The sequence below is a fragment of the Strigops habroptila genome, chromosome 9, assembly GCF_004027225.2.
Source record: "Strigops habroptila isolate Jane chromosome 9, bStrHab1.2.pri, whole genome shotgun sequence".
NCBI lineage: Eukaryota > Metazoa > Chordata > Aves > Psittaciformes > Psittacidae > Strigops > Strigops habroptila.
The window spans coordinates 12,686,784-12,705,130 of NC_044285.2; positions in this window are offsets into that span (position 1 = coordinate 12,686,784).

Genomic DNA, 18,347 nt, shown 5'->3' on the forward strand with positions numbered 1-18,347 from the left:
CAAAAAAGACATGAATATAACCTCAGCATTCCTCACCCCAGTGTGTATTCACATAACTGGAAAAATGAAATGGATCAACTGATACAATATCTAGTTGTAGGTTTTGTGGGTTTTAGATTAATTACATTCAGTGGGTGGGTCATGGAGTGTCCAAGGAATACAGTACAAAAAAATCAAGGCAGGTCTGACAAACATTAATTATCTGCCTACAAGTTTGCAGGCATATAAGTTAGGAAAACATAAAAGGTGCCCTGCAAGATGCATGAGTTACTGCTAAGGAATGACATGTCAGCACCCTACCATCACATGAGAGCAGCCAGGGTTATGATGGAGGAGTGTTCAGACAGAGGAACTGTAGGCAATGTGTAGATGGATCAGGGCAATGCAAGAGATTAAATAAATTGCTGGCAAGAAAAAGTTCACTTGTAGTCTGTGGAAAATTCAATTTGTGAAGTTGGAGGCTCCTGAGGATGTCCAAATGAGTTTATACCAGCTATACAAAGAGAACACCAAATTGTGACATCTCTGTGCTTTCAATTCCTTGTGAAACAACTTGATCTGCTAAGCTGCATCAGCAAGTCAGCTGTGACCCACCTAGCAAAGGAGCTGAGTTGCAGGTCAGCATTTATTAAAAATGTCTAAGTTAAAAATGTGTGTACAGTGTGGAGTTGTGGATCAGCTTCAGCCTCTTCAGGCTGATCAATGGAAATCACAAACATTTGGATGTCTGCCTAAAGCTGGAATTACTCAAACCTGTTACTTCAGCTAAAGTGGCTTTTAGTGGAGGGGAGCTGCAGTTAAATCAAATGGGAATGTTTTTTAACATCACTGATACAGTGGACTGTATGTGCAATATCAATTAGTTTGAAAATGTTTGACAGAGGCACTAATATTAGGCAGTATTATTCCTTCTGTTATCTTCAACTACTTATATGCAAAGTGTGTGCAATACACTTTGAATCAGCTGTTGCAACTCTGAGAACAGCAGGAGCATCTCTTCCATAAGTATAAAGATACCACAGATATTTTAATGTTAAATGCTTTATTTTAGCAATAAACCTTTTCAAAGATATGTATGAGTGGGGGTTTTGTTTGTTTGTTTCCTCTTTCTGGAGTTGCTGGATTGTCTTTTCTTTGCATCAGCAATTTGTGGGAGTCTCTTAGTGCTACTGACTCTACTTCCTTCCTCCTTGTTCTCTTCTGACTTTCCTCATTACTGCTTCTGTGATTTCCTTCCTCACAGTAGCTTCCAGTTCCAAGGAGCTGTACTTGCCCAAACCTGTTTCTTGCATTAAAATCAGTAATTCTTCAGGTAGTGCTTGCAGGGAATTGGACTTGACGCTCTCATCAAGACTTACATGAGACAGAGGAGTTCACTCCTCTGAGTCATTGTTCCAAGGCTGGCTGCAGACATTGTTACATCTATTACTCATTTCATTATTGCTGCAGCTATAGCAGCTGGAAACATACTTTTAAAAATGAAAGCTTTAACTTCAGAGCCTCAACTAAGCATTGTGGTGTGCCTGCCTGACCTAAGGGTTCCTTAGAGCTGAGTCTGAAGCAAGGGAAACCTCTCTGCATTTTTTTCTTAAGGACGTGTTCAGACCTAGATAATACTAGCTTTGCATTCTTATATAAAAATTCTTGTACAGAAATTGGATAAGGACATACAATGTGTATGGGAGCTAATACCGCAACATCTACTCATGCAGCAGTAGTCAAAGCTAATTCTAATGAATCATTAGGTTCAGGAACTCTCACTACCTCTTCTGTCTTTCTGAATTTGCTGTGAGGATGAGAGTTTTCATTAGAGCTCCATGATGAATTTTCTAAATAACCAACAGTATTTAAGCCTATGCAGTCCATTGACTTCCAGTTAGTATTGGATACTCAGCTGCCATTTTATTACTGAAAATCATCCATATCTAGATCAGTAAGTGCATAGAGGTCTTGATTTATTTTATATAGGTCAACAGACGAAAGTCAGCATTCAAATAAAAATCAGTACCGAGTCTTGTTAAAGTGGGCATATGATTTAATGACAAAGTAAGTAGAGAAGAGAATGCCTTCTAGCTAGGTAATGAATCTGTTAATGATCAGATATTCATTAGTTACTTTGTAAGTAAAGAAACCCAAATTCATTTAGTAAAGTATTAAATGAAACAACAAGCATTTCCTAACTTTGTTTATGATGATGTAAGCCAGGAACATTACCATTTTTAATGTACTGATGTAGGACAGGGATGATTTAATTTCAGGGAAAAAAAGCCACCCTATCCTTTTGGGCTGTATGTGTGGGCAGATTCACAGTAATCAGGACAATAGACAAAAAGAAGGCTACCCCCTGGTAATGACTAGTGTATGCTATCCACCTCTGCTCACATTGCAACCTCTGACAAAAACAAAGATGTAATGTAGGACAAAGATCAGAGATAAATCCTGCCTTTGAGGAAAAATAGCCCTGGGTCCTGCAATTAATTACAGCAAGACGAGAGGGTCTTGCATGAATTTCAAAAGGAAAGCAGGTTTGTCTGAACCAATGCACATTATTTAAGTGGTGCCCATATTCCTCATCAAAATAAGCCCATTATGTAGCAGTAGCAGCTGTAAGCCATTTTTAATATTTAATGCTCTTAGCAGGGGTTACTGTGGGTTTCCGTAATCAGGTTACAAGACCGTTTTGCAATATCATGTGCTGTGGGTTTGCATTCTCAGATTTCTGGCTTTGTATAAAGTGGCAGGGAAGTTGCATTTGTTCCCCTTCCCTACCATTTCCAGAGGCCGAATATTGTTCTAAGCTATGTTGTAATGCATGCTTATCCATTCTTCATTGCCTCTAGCTTTATTTATACATCCCTTACTACTTAGTAATGTGAGTGTCGCAAGTCCCATGCTGGTAGGAGCAGCCTTGCACAGGAAACAATGCAAGTGGTTTGGGTCCCCTGGTGAGAGCTGGCTTGTGCTCTCACAGATGTGTCCTGTCTCCTCCAACCATGTGGTTTTTAGTGTTATCTGCTGGAGAGTGATGATACTAGTCGGCCTCCTCTTCCTCACTACATCTTTTGACTGATACTTGTTTTCTATCTGTGCATATAGAAAGGGCAGGTAGTTCTTGGGCAATTCATGGTTGTTTCCACTGAAAATAGCTGGCTGAACATGCTTGGTGGAATCACCATGTTCTGCACGTCTGCAGCTGAGAGGGGACCATCCATGTGTTATACGTTTTGTCATGGGGCCACAGCAGAGGGGACTTGGCAGGCTGCTGACACTGCTTTGGAGGACTGTGGGACAAACTGTCCAGTGGTTCTTCAGGGACAGCTTCTGTCCTTCAGGCTCTGGTTTTGTTCAGATTTTTTTCAGCATTTTTATTGTTTGTCAACTTTTCTTCAAGGTTGTAAAATCCTTGAAATCAAACTGTTTACAGCTCTGTCTGGTTAATAAGCTATCAGGTAGTGAGGTCAACAGTACAGGAGGAGGAAACATTTAGAGCAGCAGCATATGTAGTTCATAATGTTAATGGATTTATAAAATGCTGTTCTACACTAAAAAGCAATTCTTAAGAAGGTGCTATGGGACAGTATGTGCTGTCCTTCAATAACTTCTGGGTTAATTGTGTTCAGTTTACAACTGAAATGTCAGGCTATAGCCTTCCTTAAATTCATGCTTTGCTGATGTATGCAACCTCAAATTATGCATAGCAGATGGGTAAATGTTGACTAACTTTGTAGTGTGTCAATAGCGTGGTCCCTTTTACACTGTTTAGCGAGCATATTAGTGACAGGAGATACTGGCAACATACCTTTGACCTCCCAAGATGGTTTATAGATTTGCAGGTGGTGATGCCTTATGTTGCTTTTTGTTGTCCATGTAAATCCAGCATGTCATGCTCATTTGGAAAGGGAAGAGTACAGAGAGGGACACCAAAAATAATGCTGACACTCAACTTTGAGTGATTCCTTTGTCATTGAACCTCATGATACCATATTTGATTTCAATTTTCAGAGTGAAATTAATGTAAAATACATTTTGCATATTACATTAGAATATTACTCATTGCAGAATACTTCTGAGTTTAAACATGTTTTTAATTTGGCTTCTGTATGTTTCTATTCCCACGGCCTTGCCTGTCCATGCTAACTGCTGCTTCCCATAAGCTTCCTCTGTTCACATGCACCTGCACCCCAGCTAAGGCCTCTATATGCAGGATCCTCACCATTATCCCACTTTGCCATCACTGCTGAGCCTTCTGGTGCCAAGTGAACACTGTCTTTTCCCTGCAGAATTCAAATTCAATGCAATTAACCCCTGCTGTAGCCTCTCTTATATAATAAGAATAATAAAGAATAAAAAACCCCCACAACACAATGAATCTGGTTGTAATATGATAGATAATGGCACATCCACTGATGTGTAAACACAACAGTGAGCACAAGACAGACAGCTCTGTTGTGTGGGAGAGCTGTGCAAAACAGCCAGAGGGATGGTAACAAGGAAGTGTCTTGTTTTCACCCTGTTACTCCTCTGTGAGTGGCCTTCACTCCTAACACTTTTGGTTGGGGTATATTTTATTGAAAACTCTGTGAACAGGTGATTCACCACTAGAAATGGGTTATGCACACAGAGATTTCTTTAAAAATCAACATTCATTTGTCAGTGGGTATTTTTCTTTAAAGTGTCATTATGCACCTCCCTTTGCCAAAGTAGTTTCAGTCATAGCTCTGTCTAGAGCCAAAGCGAACTTTCCCAGTTAAGAACCACAGAGGAAAAGACTGCTTTACTTATACATATTAGAATTCCCTTTTTAAGCTTATTTTTACCAACAGTTTTGTATAACCTGTTCTAACAGGTCAAGAATAGCTTATTTTTATACATGCTTGTTTTTTTTTTTAAAGCTCAGGAAGACTTAAAAAAAAAAAAAAAAAAAGCAGTCCCCTTTGTAGCCCTTCCTTCAGTCTTAGGGTTCAGTATGATAGAAACCAACCAGTGATTTCAAAAAGGTCTGTCCTTTATCAAAGTGTACCTCACACAGCTTCATCAGGGAATACAAAGCTGTCCAGAAATACCCCAACAACATGAATGAAGTCAGTAGACATGCAAAAATCTAGGTCAGAGTATTAAGCTTTTCATCAACATGTGCTGCCTACTAAACTATGCTTATTCTTTCTTGTGCCTGCTCAGTGAGCCTATGTCTGTTAATTGTCCATCCTCATCCTACATTTCCATCTTTTTCTTGCCCTTTTTCTGTCAGGCTGGGTCTGGCTTCAGGTCCAAGATAGAATCTGAACTACCAGTAGACTTGGTCTCTAGACTCCAATTGGCTTCAATCTGTGGAGTCACTTGGGTGACAAAGAGTGTAATTTTTAAATAAAAGCTGTAAATCTTCAGCTGCTTGCAGATATTCCAACAGCCCCCTGTCCACTTGGAAGAACAGCTGGGAGAAGCATACAGATGCTTGCTTTTGCAATGCATGATTGCAGGGTATACATGTGTCTAGAGATAGAGCTTAGAGCAGCAGTTGAAAATAGGGGGGAGGGGGTTCAGTTTGAATATTTTCCTTCAAGGAAAACCAAAGTTTGACTCTTGCCTTGGAAAGAGCAACTCAAAATAGTGTTTTGCTGTGAGTCACTTACAGAATTACCTGTCTTCATTGAGTGCAGAGGATGCCTCAGACGACAGCTTCCCCAGCCAGGCCTGAAGGTGGTGGCCCTTGTGATGCTCCTCTGAGAGCAGCCTGTTGCTGGTGAGAAGGAAAGCTACTCTTTGAATAAGATGACAAAACAGTGACAAGGGTGCCTTTGAAGCTGTGTAGCAAGTTTCTATTCCAAGAGTTCTCTTTGCCTTCCAGGGTGTTTACTAGTGTGTATTTTCTTCCTGTGGGAATATTTTAATTTGCCCTAATTTGCCTTGTAGCTCATGTTGTCATTCAGTGTCCAAAACTGGAGTATGTTTTTGGCCTGTGACTGTTTTTAGTCGGTGTAAATAAGGCACTAAACCAGCAGTGTCCATGCTTTTTATTACAGGCTGCTCATCTTGGGCAATTTGCCTCAGAAGTATTACAGTGGCATTACTAAAAGTGAGAAGGTGATGATGAACCAAGTGGGTCATTTTTTTGTATCCTGACAGTTTCTGGGTTGCCATTCCTTAGCTTTTAAAGTCACAATTGTACAACAACTTTGTGTGATCTGGTAGAAGACAGTTGGCTGATCTGAATGAAAACTAACTTTTTCCCTATCTCGGGTAAATTGTTTCCACTGGGGAGGAGGGTGGGAGGTGTGGGTGCATCCGCCTTTCCTCCTGGTAGCGTAGCTAAGCTGTAGGGAAAGTGCCTGTCTGGTCTTTGGTCTTACTTATCTGGTATTGATCTCATTTTTCTTCACTGCTTACACTTCAGTACTCCTCTCATATTGCTACTCTGTTTATATAGATACAGAAGGCTTTGAGATTGACCTGCAAACAATCCTCATGGTGAGCTAAAGCAGTCTGGTAGTTTGGTGTCCATTTTTGTTCCCATGTTGGCTTCTTTTGTACTGAAATGCTGCCCTCGAGTGGCCGCCAGCTGGTTGATCCAACCGGAGCTGTTATTCCTGCCTTGCTGGAGCCCTTTGTGCCCTTCGAGGGTGAACGTGCCCAGGTAGCCCCTGAGTGCAGCGAGGCTCCGGGGTCAGCTGAAGCCAGCCTGCTCTCTGCAGGAAGTGATCCCGAGCTTCCAAGTGATCTTACAGCACAGCAGCTGGAGCTCCCTGGCAGCAACGGTGTCCTCAGGCTTTACAAGCAAATGGACAACTGTAATTCTGGAGGAAATTTAATATTAGAGATGCTACTCTGACCACAAGCCCTCTAAATTTAATTTATATGAATGTTTCTTCCAATAACTCCATCTGCTGCACTGTTTTAACATAGAAACTATAACTTTGTAGAGGAGTGAGGTAAAGATCTCTGAGCTTGTCTAAGCAGTACCTCCACTCTGCTCTCTGGGTCTCCCCCCATTAATTTATAACTTCCTTTCTGTTAAACTCCAGGCAGGCTTGAGTTAGTCTCTGGCAATGACACTTATGGAGAAATGTCATGTAACAAAGGTCCTGTATGAAGATAGCCGCTGAAAGAGCTTTAACTCATTCTGACAGTTTACTAAGTCGATCTTATAATCATAGCATGGTTTGGGTTGGAAGGGACCTTAAAGATCATCTAGTTCTAACTCCCTGCCATGGGCAGGGAACCTTCCACTAGACCATGTTGCTGAAAGACCCATCCAACTGGACCTTGAACACTGCCATGGATGGGGCAGCCACAGCTTCTCTGGGCAACCTGTGCCAGTGTCTCACCACCCTCACAGGGAAGACTTTCTTCCTAATGTCTGTTCTAAATCTCCCCTCTTTCAGTTTAAAACCATTCCTGCTTGTCCTATCACTACAGGCTTTTGTAAAAAGTCCCTGTCCAATTTCTTGTAGGCCCTTTTAGGTACTGGGAGGCTGTTACCAGGTCTCCCTGAAACCTTCTCTTCTCCAGGCTGAACAAGCCCAGCTCTCTCAGGCTATCTCCACAGCAGAGGTGCTTCAGCCTTCGGAACATCCTTATGGCCTCCTCTGGACTTGCTCCAACACCTCCATGTCTCTTTTGTGTTGTTGCCCCAGAGCTGAATGCAGGGCTTCAGGTAGTGTCTCACAAGAGCAGAGTAGAGGGGCAGGATCACCTCCCTCATGCTTCTGTTGGTGCTGCCTGGGACACGGTTGGTTTCTGGACTCAAGCTCACACTGAAGCCAGGTTGTGTTGAGCTTCTCATCAACCAACACCCCTGAGTCCTTGTCAGGGCTGCTCTGAAACCACTTTCCATGCAGCCTGTAGTTGTGCTTGGAAGATACAAGATGAAGAGTTAATAAAAGGATGGATAAAAATGACTTGTGGGAAAGCAACTTGAGGCCTTGTTGCTTTCAGTTTTATACTACAGCTCTATGCCAGAGGTTAGTCCTTACAGCAGTGTTGCTAGAAGCATAAGGAGGCTGGCTCCTCGGTAAGTCATAGCTTAGTGTACTGATTTAACTTGGAGATGCTTGTTTTTCTGGGCCACTGAAATGTGTGTCAGTATGTGACTTGTTTCGCCTGCAAGTTAAAAAGCAAAGATAAATGAGGAAAGGTTTTACGTGAAGAGAGCTGTGTGTTTTGGGAGGACCTCGTTTTTAGCATCCCAGAGTATTTGAAGAATATTCCATGTTTCCATGCTTCATTGTAGACTAATTATCCAAAAAGATATATAATCCTACCTATATGTTATTAAATTTTCTGTCAAGTACCAAGTGTGTCCTATTGGGAGTATTCTCATGCTCTCATCTTTTCATAAAGACGGAGGATAGTACTTATGTACTGTAAACTTCTATCATCATGCACAATGTGAAAATAGCATACATTCTTTCTGCATTAACACATCTAGTGATAGGCTTGTTTGTGCAAGCATCAGTGTGCTTGCGGAGTCAGGTATAAGTGAGTATAGAAGGTCATGCAAACCAGTCTCTTCCTCCTCAAAGAACCTTAGCTGCAGAGTCCCTTCTATAGGGAGCCGTTCAGGACTGGTTATTTAAGTTCTCTACTTCCCTATTGGTTTGGAATCTCTTCACCTGCCAGTTTCATATTATATATGTGTATATTTTTTATGTTTTTGTGTATATATATTTTTTTCCTCCTGGTTCTTCTCCCCACTCCCCCCACCCCCCCCAGCCTGTAAAGTACTTGCAGCAGTGACCAGCTAATTCTTGCTCACCATCTCATGGGTGATGAGTCTTTGCAATAGTTGTGCCTATGTGTATATGACTATATGGCATGTCTGAGTATATGAAGACCTCTGAGAGCCTCTGTGTGAAATATCTGTCAAATATTGCCAGTAAAATAATCTCCTTGATGACTTGGCTCAGCTAAAGACTGCCTGTAGTGAAGAGCTCTCTCAGAAGTTATTTACATCTGTAGTTGCTGAGAGCTCCTTGATTAAGACTCTGGTACTGGCCATAAAATGTGATTTTTATTTTTTTTTTTTTTTTAATGACTGTATTGGCACTTCATCTGCTTTTACCCAGCTTTTACCTATCTGAAATCCCATCAAAATAAAATAAAGTATGTGAAGACTGTCTGGGGAGTTATTACCACAGGCAAGAATATAGAAAGGAAATTACCAGAATATTGCAGTAGTAAACTGGGTGCATAACAAGTTATGCTCTGAATTTGAAAACATGAATGCCAGACTGGCAAGCAGATGTTATGGACAGCTAATTCTAGAGCAGAAGTTAATAATTTGGAGTAGTTGAAGCAGTGGTTATCTCTAACATTAAATGTTAATATTAAATACAGTATAGCAGTGCTGTACAGTATAACAATGCTGATTTATGCCAACACCCATGAGTATATAAAAGTTCTTCTTACACTAAAACAGTGGGTACAAACATAAGCAGTAAAATATACAGTGGCATAGAGTAAGAAATAGGAACAACAGATTAATGTGATCAGTTGGAAAGTAATAAACTACTAGTAGTAGTTTCATTGTTAAGATTCATATTTAAATTGCCTGGTTCTTCTATAAAAGAAATATCAAAGCAAATAAAATGTTTTGCTTGGTGGGGGGGGTGAATTGGGGGGTTTTGTGTGAGAGTTTTCTATAGTGATTACCCCTTTTTTACAGAGTTTAGATGAGGTATGGTGGCAGAAGACTGAGAAACCTGAATTGAATAGGAACCCATTGATTTGCTTGCTGCTTACATCAAATAGTTTTTGCTTCCCTTGAATTTCAAATTTGATCATGTATAGCATAATCTATGCTGGTGTCTTGTGTCCTTAAAAAGATAACTTGAAAGGAAATGAAGGGAACAAAATGGGGAACAGTAGTAAAATACGAACACTTGCTCCCAGCAATTCAATGCAGAAGAGCATTTTTCTTTCCCTTTCCTGGCTGAAATCCTCAATATACTTTTGGCTTTAGTTTCCAAGCTCAGTCCAACATCCATTTGTTACTGTGCAGCAAATCTGTGTATGATACTAACTAGATGTGGCAGCTCTTTTCCAAAATAGACTGTTCCAATCTGTCACTTCATTCTTTGGCACTGGGGATTTTCATTTTCCTGAGATTAAGTCCACTGCTGGCCATCAAGCTGATGGAGTGGAAGAACTGCAGAACAAACTGCTGCCATCAGCTAATTCACCTGAACAGAGTGGTTTAGGGGACCTGCCTTGTCCTGTGAGTGTCCTGTCATTAGCAGCAGCTGAGCAAATATTTCCAAGATGTCAAATGAGCCATTGGGAGGAATTACCTGAAAGAGCACAAACACTTTATGCAAACACCTGTGCTATTCTCAATCATACACATTTGCTGGAACTTGCCTCACATCTTCTTTTGTTAAGTGATTCTTTTGACCTGCTTTGAATCACTTCCTAACTCCATGCCATGTTTGTTACAGTGGTTATGTCTATGGCTGCCAGGATGCTTTTCTCCATAAAATACAGGCAGTTTGATCACTAATGTGACACCACTAAGTAATGCCTTCATTTATGTATTGCTCAGTATCTTGCCTCTAGAAGAGTACGCCACATAAATAAGGAAAGAGAAAGTGAAGGAGCTGTGTCTTGTCCTCATATGTACAAAACATGTAGCTCACCTCCAGAGCTCCATAGCTGGAAACAAAAGCTGAAAGGCATGTGTCAGGAGGAGTCAGAGCAGCCCTCTGGAGCCAGTCTCTGTAAAGCTGTGTCTGTGCCTCTCCAATGAGTTTATAAGCTGTAAAGAAAAGAAACCCAAAATGACTGTCATGATTTGGTCCTTGTCTTGTATGGATGCCGAGGGATTAGGATGTCATCGAGATGGGTGTTCAAACCCTTTTATTGTCTTTGTCCTCTTCTGAAACATAATGAATAATGTGACTCTGCAAAAAGAGCCAACTAGACTTTTTTCTCCTCACTCCACTTCCATGTGCTTAGTCATATAGATTGAACTTGGCAAGCTGACCACCAGTATTTAATGCATGAATTGAGAAACAAGAAGTACTGAATATATTAATCTCTTAAGTGTTATGACCTAGTTGCCATCTGCTTTCATTAATAAATGTTTTAATTGTCTGATAGGGCAAGAGGTTAACTTTCCTTCATTAAAAGTAACATTTCATATATCAGTATATTTCTGCTCACTTATATGGTTGATTAGTATGAAATGTAAATTGAGTACAAAATATGCAAGAAACAACTTTTAAAAGTAAACTATTACATATTAATTGGTCTTCTTGTTGAGAGTGAGGTCTGCTTATGTAATCAGTCCAAGTTAGTGCTGAGAAATACATGATATCTTAAAAAAAAAAAATCAAGGTCTACTAAAGTTCTTTCTCACAGAAAGACAGTATTGTGGATAACAAGTGGCTCTGAGTGCGTACATTTTTGTGAATTTGCAGGGTTTTTCACCTCGTATCAAGTGCACTTACTCATCTCAGTGAATATTTGTACAAATGGCTGAAACAGCATGGGAACTCTTACAGTAAACAATTACATGCCTCCTAGGGCAACGATGAGTGCCTTAAAATTAGCAGGCAAAAGGAAAATGTTCAGCAGTATGGAGATGCTGGCTCTGAATTAGATACTAAAATTGGAATCTTATTTCACAGCTTTGAATAGGAAAAAGCTGGGTTTGAACAAGAACTGGGTTTTTTGTTTTAAATGGCAGTTAATTTCCTTGAAGGAAAGTGTGTTGTGAACTGCGCTGTGGCCAGCTTGGTTATACAAAAATTTATCAGCCTGTTTTACTGAAGTAAAATTAATAGATGTGTTTAATCGTCCTGTGAATTGGGATCATTATGTTAGTGTAGTCCTAACTACAAAGGAAAATGTTAATCATTGAGATTGGATTACGAGGTGACCTTTTAAATCCATGGTGTTTGCAGCTATTAGACTTGTTTCAAAGTAGAAGTCAGAAAGCACTTTCAGTAGTGGACCTTTTGGAAATAATTTAAATGTTTCTGTCCAAAAAAAAAAAAAAAAAAAAAATTAAATGCTACTCTCAAGTTAATGATTCTTTAAATTCTTTGCATAATTCACACCATGAATACACATTATGTTCTCCAGTGCCTCAGTGTCCTGAAAAAAGCACTTTTCAGCTTTTTTTTATAAACTTGTACATTTCTTTTCCTGTCTTGATTTAAAAGGACTTGATGCTTTGGTCTGGTATTCACATTAAACCTGAAAGTGGAAATAAGAGAAGTTCTTTCAGGCAGATCTTTCTCCCCAGTAGGATGGCATCCGCTTGAGCTGTAGCTCAGTGGCTGTGATGGCCCTGGTCACCTCTGTGGGGTTTCTGTGGGGAAAGCACCTGCAACCAAAGAATGGTTTCTGTGACCGAGTGCAATGGGTGAGGACCAGGAGGTGAGGAGTCCTTGCTCTGCTGTGGAGGCTGAGTGTGGTCCCTGGGCAGACAGTCGTGCCTGGGCTAGCCCTGCCTGCTTGCAAGTGCTCTGAGAGGCACCTGGGCTTGCGGTCGCTGGAGAGAGCAGAACATATGAAGGCAAATGAAACTGGGTTTCTATGCCTCAGGTGCAATGGAGCCAGATGAGTTTGTAACTTTGAACTCTAAAATAGAAATAATAAAACTGCTGGTTTAGTTTGTAATCTTTTTGCAATGATAACTATGCTTTTGCTAGATATTTGGGTGAACATGCATGGCACACTGGGGCCTCCCATTCAGGTGAGGCTGCTGGCTTTGTAAAATAGCTGTTACAAATTCACATGCAATCTTTAGAGCTAATTTTGTAGCTTTTAATTGACCCAAGTGATTATCTAAGCTACAGTGAGAGCACTACTTGAGCTGTTCCAGTGCAGGGCTTAGACTCATATTCTTAAAAGCCTCTTTATGAATCATAACTATTTCTGTCCTTGAATAACTTAAAATCTAACAGCATTGCAAATCTCAAGATTAACAGCCCAAACATCTTAACGATGGCTGGGTTTGATGCACATCTGAAGTAGGTACCATTACTCATCTGTGCTTGGAATATATCCCTAGGTCCATTTTGTAACATCCCGTAGTTCTGTTTCTTCATCACCAACTCCTGACCTGGTTGTGTAAACAGGCAGACTTCTGTTGTTGAATGTTAAATCTGGCAAACAAGTAAACCAAGTAGAATGTGTATTCAGAGCTGACGTTTCAAAGGTGGAGTCTATGAGGATTAGACTAGGACTGAGTTTATTTTTTCCAAAAGTGATCACACTAAAAGTTACACTAAAACATGCTCTGCAGTGGACATGCTGGTATTGTGCCATTCAGTCATTTTTCTAACTGCACTCACTAGTCAGGAATTGTCTTGGCAAGTGTGTTTTCTTGCAAGGTTTTCTGTTCATCTCTATTGCCAACCTATCTGCACACAAAATCTACCTTAGTTTCACTGTCAGCCTGTAAGGTTTAATGTTAAGGTATTGGCTATTATGTTAGTATGTACATGTTGCATTTCTGTGTCTGTGTTGTCTCAGGTTCGCTAATCCTTCTCATAAACCCAGATCTTGGCAGTGTAGCAGCATTTTGTTACAGTGACCTCTGTCTCCCTGTCTTCCCTGCATGTGGCTTTGTTTTGGGTGGTTACATCTGATGAAGATGATGCTGCTATTGTTTCAGCTGTGCTATTACACAGCAGTGTAGTTGCTCCTTGTAGCTGAGCGGCAATTACTATTTATGCTGAATTTCAAGGCCATGAATGGCATTGGTTTCTAGGTTTTATATTTTGTCTGGTTAGTGCGTGGTGTGACATGTAACAGACCTTTCAAGTCAGTCTGAACTGGGTTCACATTAAAATCATTATTCTTCTCCCAGATTGCATATGTAATGGGATGAGATCAAAACACCTAAAACTGTGTTCTTTATTACAACTGGACTGATCATTTTGAAAGTAAGTTTGATCTTCCATCTGTCATCATGGCAACAATACTGTAAATAGGTTAGTCCTACCTTGTTAACATCAAACCCCACTATGTCTCAGGCATGAAGTGCAGGACAAGAAAATGTGCTGTCATTGGAGAGAGCATTGTTAGTCATGTTTTCTTCAGCACTCAGACAGGTTTTTCTCTATAACTTACTGAAGAGAAAGTGATGTTCTGGAGAAAGAATGTGTCTTTGCTCCTCCCTGAGCCAAAATAAGCTCTCAGCTCTCTAGATAATCCTCAGGAATTTCTTCTGGGCAGGTCACTCATTTGGCCCTAGTAAGGCAAGTTCAGCAGGAGTCCTGAACCTTGGGGAGAGTGTTTTTAGGTGACAGTCAATGGCATCTGAGGAGTGAGGAAGAGGTGGAAGTTCAGATGCTGATTTACATTACTCGGTATTAAAGAGCTCCCACTTGATATTAAAGTAGGGAGATCTTTAGAAGTCAAAGCTTTTAGCTAGAAGCTTGGCTGTATCTGGAGAAGCCTTTTATGTAATCTACATTAAGAGAAAAAGCACTTCAGACTTTGAACCTTGAAGTCAAATTGTAGTCTTGAAAGGACAGAACCCTGGTTGTATCCCCCATAGTGCTCATCCTTTCTTGTTGTGGACATCAGGCAATTAGGGGGACAATGGTCTCATTCTCTTGCTTTCTACTGTGTACATTGTATGTAGTTGCAGTACAATTTATTTTAAAACCTATTTTGTACATGTAAAGCAGAAATCAACTGGAGTGCTTTTAGTTAAAGGGAAAATGGAGATTCTCAATGTAGTGCTAGTAGATCAGTAGCCCTTTCTCCAACAGCATAAAAATAATTGGGAGTGGCAGGTATTAACTAGAAAGGTAGAGCAAAGGGTCAGTGAGATCTGGGCTCTGTAATGTGACTAGACTTTTAATGATGTATATGATGGTGTGATGGGTATTGGTGGGCATATGCATGTAGTTGTGGTATATGTAATGACCTTGTCATTAAGAATAGATGAATCTATCTTTTAGCTGTTAGAAATAGTCATCACTGAGGAGCCAATCCTGAAAACTTCTAATGGTAACTGTGCAAAGGCCACATACTCATGGAATGGTGGTGGTGCTCCACTCAGCTCTACTGGAAGAAGAAGGTATGTCTGGACAGTTCTGAATACTTACCGTGGGTATGTGCTATTCTGGCTATGCAATGATTTAGGGGTGAGTTTAAGTATGCTTAAATCAGGCCTGTGAGAATGCAGGTTTTCAGATCTGGAAAAGCAAATTGCTTCGTGTTTTATTTTTGGAGTATTTTCTTGTCTTCCTTGTATACTTAATTTGGTCTATAGAACTCACAGGCTGCCCTGTTACTTCAGGCTGTGGATTTCAGTTGCTTGTCATTAAAAGTGGATCTTTACAGTACCTGTTGTATACCTGTCCAAAGTTGATTTTTCTTTATTAGAAAATGACTTTCAACATCCACTCTGGATTGATGTCTTCCCATAGCACATGCTGTGACTGGAATTTCCTTTGTTATAAAGAGTTTCAAAAATGCCATTCCTAAAAATTACAAGTATGTAGTGTTAGCCTTTCTTGTTGTCTTTGATTTTTGTATCTCTTTCCTGAGTGATTATTTGTATAGACTCTCACCTAATACTCAAACAGGAGAAAAGCCCTACAATTTCCACCTGCATCTTCGGTTTTGAACTCTGTGCTATAGTGGTTTCTAGCCCATGATTTTTGGATTCCTGAAGGTTATTGGCCCACTGTCCATCTACCAGAAGATGTAAACTTATTTGTGGTAAGTCTCAGTCATCCCACTGGGAGGAGAATGGACAAACCCTGACCTCTTACTCCCATGATCAGTGATACAACTGAGGGCAGCTTCTGATTCCAAGTATATCTTTTGCTTCCTTGCTCTGATGCTGAAGGGACTTTCTGAATGTTAGAGGTGGACAGGTGCCAGCAGTGAATCTCATGCAGGTCTTTCAGTGATGAGCACACTGGCTCTGGGCAGATCTACTTGATGTCCATCACCTTGGCACTGCCCTTCTTTGAGGCCATGGTCAGGCCAGCAGCTGTACCCAGTCCCCTTCATCAGTACTCCTTGAAGCTCAGAGCTTTCTCCCACATGCTATGTGGACCGGCTGTGATCTCTGCTCTTTTCTGTCTGCTTGAAGTGCAGTAAATATTACGACTGTGGAAGAAAGGAAGGAGAGAGAATTAAGCCATTAATTAAAGGCAGCCTGGTTTGAGTAATCCAGTGGTTAAAGTGCAGTTGCCATGGCAGCACAGCCCCTGGATGCTGCAGCCTGAGTCACACTACTGCTCCCCTCGGCTCCTGGGGTGCGTGTATGTGGAGAGGGTGACGCTGCTCCTACCCAGACAGTGAGCAAAGGCTTCAGTGACTCACTGCAGAGATCAGAGGGGAAGGAGATGTATTACTGCAGCCCCAATGAGCTCCACTGGAAAACAAACGCATGACTAGTAGATAAATCCTCATTGACAGGGCAGTGCATCAGGCTCTGTAGGAACTGCTACAGGAAATATCAAGGGGAGTTCTATTTTTAACATTGTTGAGTGAATGGGAAAAAAGTATTGAATGTATTTGTGTCTTAGTTTCCACCTGTGTAGTGTAAAGGATACGTACAGGACTTGCTGTTTGAGTATTTTTAAGTGTTTGCACCAAAACTGTTTTGCAGAATGAAAGCAAACTATTTATTTATGATTTGAAGATGGTCCACAAACTGAAATGTCACCTGTACCAGTCAAAGGGGGTGTGCAATTGATAGCCACCCCTTCTAAAGCAGGTATTAAAACGGGCTTGTTTTTACATGTCAAGTTGGCATTGGATGGGATGTTCTGGTGATCAGCAACCTGAGAGGTAGCCATTAATGCCCAGTTTAAAGAATTATATAAAGATGCATCACCCCAAAAGTACTAACCTTATGCGCTTGGTGTATTCCTCAGCTTTACGAAAATCTCAGTGCATTTACAGTCAGGCTCACACATTCAGCCCAAATCTCTTTCTGCCTCCCCTCCCTCTTCAGTTAACTGTAAATAACTTGTTTGTCATCCTGTGACATCTATCACTGGAGGCAAACCTGCTGTACTTGGCGTCCCTGGCAAAGCAGCCACCAGTACTAAGCTACCCAAAGCCACAGCAGGGGACTGGGGAGCTGTACAGTGCAGGGCACCCCACCAAACGCCAGCACTTGTTTCAGAGCTCATTTTCTCATTCCTGCTGCTTGTAAAACTTGATGAGGGGAATGCTGTCATTTGCATTTGCAGTAAGTTGGTATTAATTAATAGTAGGTGACTGGTGTTTCCAACACAGTACATGTGTGTTCCCTGTTAAAACCCAGTGAACTAAACCTGATTTTGTGACAATGAGCAGTAATTTGCTGCTTGCTTGGGCTTTCCTTCACAGTGTAGGAATACTGTTTGTGTCCTGTGCTGCAGATAAGAGAGGATTTCCAAATACAGCTCAGCACAGCAGCAGTATCTATTCTAAACTCCTACAAGGTAAATGCACCATCAGCACACTGATGATTACTGCAGGTGCTGGGCATAGTCTAAGTGAAAGCACTTAAGAAGTGCATGTTAATTTCAGTGGTGATGACATTAAACTCTAGTTGTGCAATGTCAGATTGCTCAGAGCTGTGACCAGAGTTTTACTGTATGAACCCTTTGTGGTATCTGAATTCTTTTGGGGGTAAATTTCTCTTTAAGTTCACAGCAGCTTTATTCAGAGGAGGAGATTCAAAGGGTCATCCAGAGGGCTGATTATCTTGGCACTGGTTTAGACGTTTTCAAGTAAATTAGCCTGCTGAGGTCTCTTTTGTTAAGTTCCAAGCAGAGCCAATGATTGGATTCAATGTGAACTTCCATAAAAGAATCCAGAAGGCTGGTGCCAGTGCTTTTTTAGTATCTCTGGCAGATCTTGTGTGCCAAACTGCTCATTTGTCCAGAGGTAAAACTTAATCACCAGCTCTGAGCAGATATCCCTCCAGCCCAGCTGAGCTGACAGACCTTAGGCTTTTCACTTCCTCTGTAGCAGGTGGATTTTACTGTCAGCACATGGAAGTATCTGCAATATGTCATACCTAGCTCATTCCTGTCTCACTGCTTATTCTCTAGAGCACAGTTCTAGTGTCAGCTTCTTTCTTTTATTCTAAATGATGCAAGTATTTGGCCTGAATAAATTATAGGCTGGGTACTGGCATGCACTTTGAGGATATCAGATACACAAGAGGCCAGACTAGGTGGCCCCATAGTCCCTGTTATGGAAAAATAAGACCCAGTAGGATCATTATTATAAAGCAACAAGCAGTTTCAAAGCAGCAGGAGCTGACAGTAACTCATGGGCAAAGCTGTTACCTGTACCATCAAGGTAAAATAAACACCGTTGTGGTCTTTGCAGTAGCTTATATGACGCTGATAGGAGTGGCATGGCTGGACACT